General features: G+C 44.3%; 1 non-coding gene across 1 annotated transcript; it reads left to right on the top strand.

Annotated features, from left to right (window-relative positions):
• The first annotated feature begins 6,287 nt into the window (after window positions 1-6,287).
• LOC119920108 lies at window positions 6,288-6,425 on the top strand. The gene has a single exon (XR_005447873.1). It is a non-coding gene; the product is annotated as a small nucleolar RNA SNORA7 (small nucleolar RNA).
• The last annotated feature ends 380 nt before the right edge of the window (window positions 6,426-6,805 follow it).

The following is a 6,805-nucleotide window of genomic DNA, read 5'->3' as shown; positions in this document are numbered from 1 at the left end:
TAATGTCCTCACCGTACCTCGTTCTCGCCTGTCCCGCCATCGACCCCCGGCCCACGTCATCCCCAGGGCCTGGAATGCCCTCCCTCTGCCCATCCGCCAAGCTAGCTCTCTTCCTCCCTTCAAGGCCCTACTGAGAGCTCACCTCCTCCAGGAGGCCTTCCCAGACTGAGCCCCCTCCTTCCTCTCCCCCTCGTCCCCCTTTCATCCCCCCGTCTTACCTCCTTCCCTTCCCCACAGCACCTGTATATATGTATATATGTTTGTACATATTTATTACTCTATTTATTTATTTATTTTACTTGTACATATCTATTCTATTTATTTTATTTTGTTAATATGTTTGGTTTTGTTCTCTGTCTCCCCCTTCTAGACTGTGAGCCCACTGTTGGGTAGGGACTGTCTCTATATGCTGCCAACTTGTACTTCCCAAGCGCTTAGTACAGTGCTCTGCACACAGTAGTGCTCAATAAATACAATTGATTGATTGATTGATTGATTGATTAAGCACTTACTACGTGCAAAGCACTGTTCTAAGCGCTGAGGAGGTTACAAGGTGATCAGGTTGCCCCATGGGGGGCTCACAGTCTTAATCCCCATTTTACAGATGAGGTAACTAAGGCCCAGAGAAGTTAAGTGACTTGCTCAAAGTCACGAAGCTGACAATTGGCAGAGCCGGGATTTGAACCCATGACCTCTGACTCCAAAGCCCATGCTCTTTCCACTGAGCCACACTGCTTCTTATGGCTCAGTGGAAAGAGCCATAAACCACATATCATCAACCACATATTCTAATATGAAGAAGTAATGGATAACGCATGGGCCCGGGAGTCAGAATGACCTGGATTCTAATCCTGACTCTGCCACTTCTCTGCTGTGTAACCTTGGGCAAGTTGCTTCAGTTGTCTGTGCCTCAGTTCCATCATCTGTAAAATGGGGATTAAGAGTGTGAGCCCCATGTGGGCATGGACTGAGTCCCACTTGATGAGCTTCTATCGACCCCAGAGCTTAGTACAGTGTCTGGCATGTACTAAGCGCTTAACAAATACCATAAAAAAAGAACTATACTGAATTCATAGGAATCCCTAGCTTGGACCTCTCTCTACTTTAGAAGTCATGGTAGTGGTATTCATTAAGCATCTACTGATTTTTTTAGTGGTATTTGTTAAGCGCTTACAATGCATCAAACACTGTTCAAAACAGTGGTGTAGGTTGAAGTTATTTAGGTGAGGCACAGTCTCTGTCTCTCATGGGGCCCCTAGTCTAGATCAGAGGGAAAACAGATATCCCCATTTTACAGTTGAGGAAACTGAGGCACAGAGAAGTGAAGTGATTTACCCAAGGTCATGCAGCAAACAATTGGCAGAGCTGGGATTAGAATCCATATCCTTCTGACTCACAGGCCTGTACTCTCCCCACTAGTCCATGTTGCTTCTCACTAACTTGTGTCTACCCTAGGACTTAGAACAGTGCTTGACACATAGTAAGAGCTTAACAAATGTAATTAAAAAATAATCCAAAACCCTACTGAAGGAAATGCACAGCACTAGGTATTTGGAAAAGTACAATGAAAGGGAAAGACCCAAGGAGCTATTGATCTAAAAAAGAAGACAGGCATGAATTGAATTCCTACAATGCAAGCAGGAGGACAAACCTAGATACAACTAGCAGGAGCGAAAGGATGGAAAAACAAAAAAATCAGTTACACACCCAGTGTACGCACATGCTTTCACACACACACACACACACACACACACACACACACACACACACACACACACACACAAAGTGCTACCCACTGGTGGGCAGCTTTCTTCCCTTGTGGGCATGGAATCACTTATAAGTTAAAGTCCCAGCCTTGAATACCTGCACATCCAAGGGTTACAGAAATCTATCATCATTCATTCTTTCATTCAATCGTATTTACTGAGCACTTACTGTGTGCAGAGCACTGTATTAAGTGCTTGGAAAGTAAATATTGGCAATATATAGAGACGGTCCCTACCCAACAACGGGCTCACAGTCTAGAAGGGGAAGACAGACAACAAAACAAGCTATCATCGCAACTCTTCCACATCCCAGGCCTTTTTAGCAGTCATGCTGCTCTTCTCTTCCCAGAACCTGAAAACTCATAACATAAATGTTTATGGTAGCCCAATTGAAATGTGAATCACTCATGCTAAATTACTGCAGCCTTAAAACTCAATTTGGATTACCTGGAAATATTTGAGATAATACAAATGATGTTCTTCACTTAAAAGGCTTTTAAGATCAAAGAGCCACAGTTTAGTCACATTATAACTCACATTAATGAGGCAAGCATGATTTTCCAAGAGCCTGATCTCATATCAGGATGTCTTAACAACATAAAGAAATGCCGTTTAAAGCAGGATTAGTGGGATAAACTTCCATGTAAAGTGAATTATGACAAGAAAAAGGTCACAGAGAGAATGGGTGATAAGACACTAAGCACACTTTAAAAATCCTAATTGAAATGCATTTTAGACCATGTGTGCATATATATCTATATATATATCTATATATATATATGTATATATATATATATATCCATATATACATATACAAATATATATACGTGTATTCTCGATGATATAGTTTTTATTTAATCAAAATGTATATTTAAGTACACCCTGCTCAGTGTCTGTACATAAGTGTGAAATAGAAAGAAAGATAAACTCTTAATGGAGGAAAAAAACATTTATAATCATTTTACCAGGCTGTGTTGGAGCTGCACTAAGCTAACAGGCCGCACTGCACATCTTCGATCCAATTCCTGCTCAGTTATGGCAAAAATCATTCGCTTACTTCCCATTTTTCTATATTATGCTAATATGATGCAAATAGAAATCAGAAAAGGAGAAACCATTTCAGTGTGAGTTGCAGCCCAAATCTCTTCAACCAAGGGGAAACTGTGAATTTCTGCAGGGATTGTGACTAGCTTTCTAAAACACTGATCGGAAGTGGGCATGTGTTGCCTTCATACATTTTTTGTTTCTTTACTGCTATTTGTTAAGAGCTTACCATGTGCCAGGCACTGTACTAAGCGCTGGGCTTGATACAAACTAATGAGATTGGACACAGTCCATGTCCCCTGGCAGGCTCACAGCTATAATCCCGATTTTTATAGATGAGGTCACTGAAGCCCAGAGAAGTTTAGTGACTTGCCCAAGGTCACACAGCAGACAAGTGGCGGAACTGGGATTAGAACCCAGGTCCTCGTACTCCCAGGGCCTTGATCAATCCATTAAGCCATGCTGTTTCACATGCATTTGGTCCCCTTTTCAGCTCTGTTCCACTGAACCAAGAGAAAAAAGCAAATTTGCTTTTCTAAAGTGATATCCATATTTAATGACATTCAACAGTGCAAAGGAGAACAACTGATTCTCACTCCCCTAGCGACTTGAACTGTGAAGTCCTTTGAAGGTTAAAAGACTGCAGATGCTTGGGGAGTAATGGGCAGGGAAGATCCGCTCCTGACACCCGCCCCTCCTTGTAGTTGACTATTCTCCAATGAAGGCTAATTGGTCCATACCTGGGCATTTGGGCCCAGGAAAGTCACTGGCTTGAAATTTCTAGGAACAAAGGTGTGGATGTGACTCTGGAAAGGCCATTGAAAAGACCACTGCTAAGTGGGAGCCCCTGAGATCTAGATCATTTAGGAGGAAAATCGCATTCTGGGTGGCGTGGGGAGATCTGTCAGGTAGAAAAGACCTCATGATGTTTACAAAGCATCATCATTTCCCTGGAAGAGTTTTCTCCTTTCTGGAGCAAATCCAAATGGAAAAGCCATCACTATGGCACTTATTTGAACTCTTCTCTTCCCCTGGGGATTGATGCTCCTGGGTGGAGACAGAGGAAATCTATGGGAGGAAATGACTTGTCCAGGGTCACACACCAGGCAGGTGGCGCAGTCAGGATTAGAACCCAGATCCTGTTACTCCCAGGCGCGGGCTCTTTCCACTCAGCCATGCTGCTTCACATGCAACCAGTCCCCATTCCAACCATAACAAGATGTCAGTCAATGTTTACAGCCAACTGAAATTCAGGGGTTGGTGGTGAAAACCTGGTTTCATTTTCCTTCTTCTTCATAGTAGTAAATCCCCTTCCAGTTTGTGCCAAATAACTCCTTAACCCTTTGGTCTCTACTCAAAGTCAATTTTCTTCCCCTAAAACTCATTTCAATGCTAAAAGTCTAAGAGGGAAGATGGCCCCACGTTGACTTCTCTGGCAATTACAAGCAGGTCTGAATAGCTAAAATTCAGAAACTTCATATATGTAGTGAGCCAAAGACTAGGTTTTTCTGTAAAGCCTTTGGGGAACTTGTCAGCTAAAAATAAAAGCCTTCACTGGCTCTTCAAATGACACAGAATAGAGGATGAGGGCAGAGAGACCTGTGGTGGAGACTTGAATTGGCGATCTTGAAGTCCATGAAATGAAAGAGAGATTTAAAGACGAAAGACATGGTTGCCTGGGAAATTGATTATAATCTCCATATCACTCTGAGTTTTGAAAAGGTAAGAGAAAAAAAGGGATATTATACAGATTCTCAGTTCCTTTTTGCCCCATCAGCTCAGAATTCTGATGAACCTCTGACACACTCTGGGCCGTGTACTCTTAGGGCGAAAGGGATATCAGGGAGGCAGTGTGGTCTAGTGGAAAGAGCATGGGATAGGGAGTCAGGAGACTTGGCTTCTTCTCCTAGCTCTGGGCGACCTTGGGCAAATGGTAGTTTAAATTATGAGACCCCCCTCAAGGGGCAAGGACTGTGTCTAATTGTCACCTGTGCATTCTCTCCCAGGATGTAGTACTGGATGCTGCAAAGTTAGCACTTAATCAATACTATTACTACCACTATTACTACTCTCTGAACCTCATCTTCCTCATCGGTAAATGGGGATAGGATCCCTGCTCTCTGTCTTGCTTGGGTTGTGTCCGCCCTAACATGTACCTAATAATAGTTATTCTTAATAATAATTAATAATTAGAGAAGCAGCATGGCTTAGTGGATGGCACTGTTGACTGCACTACCATCCTTCCCATGTCACAAGCCCGCAACCTTGGTGTCATCCTCGACTCCGCTTTCTCATTCACCCCTCACATCCAGGACGTTACCAAAACCTGCTGGTCTCAGCTCCGCAACATTGCCAAGATCCGCCCTTTCCTCTCCATCCAAACCGCTACTCTGCTCATTCAGGCTCTCATCCTATCCCGTCCGGACTACTGTATCAGCCTCCTCTCCGATCTCCCATCCTCTTGTCTTTCCCTGCTTCAATCCATATTTCACGCCGCTGCCCGGATTGTCTTTGTCCAGAAATGGTCTGGACATGTTACTCCCCTCCTCAAAAATCTCCAGTGGCTAGCAATCAACCTACGCATCAGGCAGAAACTCCTCACCCTCGGCTTCAAGGCTCTCCATCACCTCACCCCCTCCTACCTCACTTCCCTTCTCTCCTTCTACAGCCCAGCCCGCACCCTCCGCTCCTCTGCCGCTAATCTCCTCACCGTGCCTCTTTCTTGCCTGTCCCACCATCGACCCCCGGCCCACGTCATCCCCCGGCCTGGAATGCCCTCCCTCCCCACATCTGCCAAGCTAGCTCTCTTCCTCCATTCAAGGCCCTACTGAGAGCTCACCTCCTCCAGGGGGCCTTCCCAGACTGAGCCCCCTCTTTCCTCTCCCCCTCCTCCCCCCTCCATCCCCCCTGCCTTACCTCCTTCCCTTCCCCACAGCACCTGTATATATGTCTATATCTTGGTACATATTTATTACTCTATTTATTTTACTTGTACATATCTATTCTATTTATTTTATTTTGTTAATATGTTTGGTTTTGTTCTCTGTCTCCCCCTTCTAGACTGTGAGCCCACTGTTAGGTAGGGACCATCTCTATATGTTGCCAACTTGTACTTCCCAAGCGCTTAGTACAGTGCTCTGCACATAGTAAGCGCTCAATAAATATGATTGATTGATTGATTGAAAGAGCCCGGGCTTGGGAGCCAGAGGGTGTGGGTTCCAATCCCAGCTGTGCCATTTGTCAGCTGTGTAACTTTGGGCAAGTCACTTAACTTCTCTGGGTCTCAGTTACCTCATCTGTAAAATGGGGATTAAGACTGTGAGCCCCACGTGGGACAATGTGATCACCTTGTATCCCCCTCAACGCTTAGAACAGTGCTTTGCACATAGTAAGCGCTTAACAAATGTCACCATTATTATTAATAAGTGTTTAATTAGTAGTAGTAATAATAATGATGATTGTGGTATTTGTTAAGTTCCCCTCTCAGGATCGCAGCTGGAGAGTTTCCAGTACTGTACCAGTCTCAGCCACGGAAGGGAGAGTCAAGTAGAGGCCTACCCATTCTATTCCTAGTTTGGGAAATGGCTAGTGAGTGGAAGGCAATCTGCTACAAGTCAAAACTCACCTGTGTTGGGCAGCAGAGGCACAGGAAAGAGTCAAGGGAGGAGATTCAATTTCACTGTGCAGAAGAAGGCAGTGGTAAACCACTACAGTATTTTTACCAAGAAAACTCTATGGATACACTACCAGAATGATTGCAGGTGGGGTGTTCTGGGAGAGATGTGTTCATGGAGTCGCTACGAGTCAGAATCGACTCGACAGCATAAACGAGACAAGATTTATTATGCACTCACTATGTAACAGACACTGTACTAAGCACTGGGGCAGATAATCAGGTCCCACATGGGGTTCACAATCTAAGTAGGAGGGAGAACAGGTATTGAATCCCCATTTTGCCGATGAAGGAACTGAGACACAGAGAAGTTAAGTGAGTT

The sequence above is a fragment of the Tachyglossus aculeatus genome, chromosome X1, assembly GCF_015852505.1.
Source record: "Tachyglossus aculeatus isolate mTacAcu1 chromosome X1, mTacAcu1.pri, whole genome shotgun sequence".
NCBI classification, from domain to species: domain Eukaryota; kingdom Metazoa; phylum Chordata; class Mammalia; order Monotremata; family Tachyglossidae; genus Tachyglossus; species Tachyglossus aculeatus.
The sequence above is the reverse complement of the archived record's forward strand: the minus strand, read 5'-3'. Positions and strand labels throughout refer to the sequence as shown.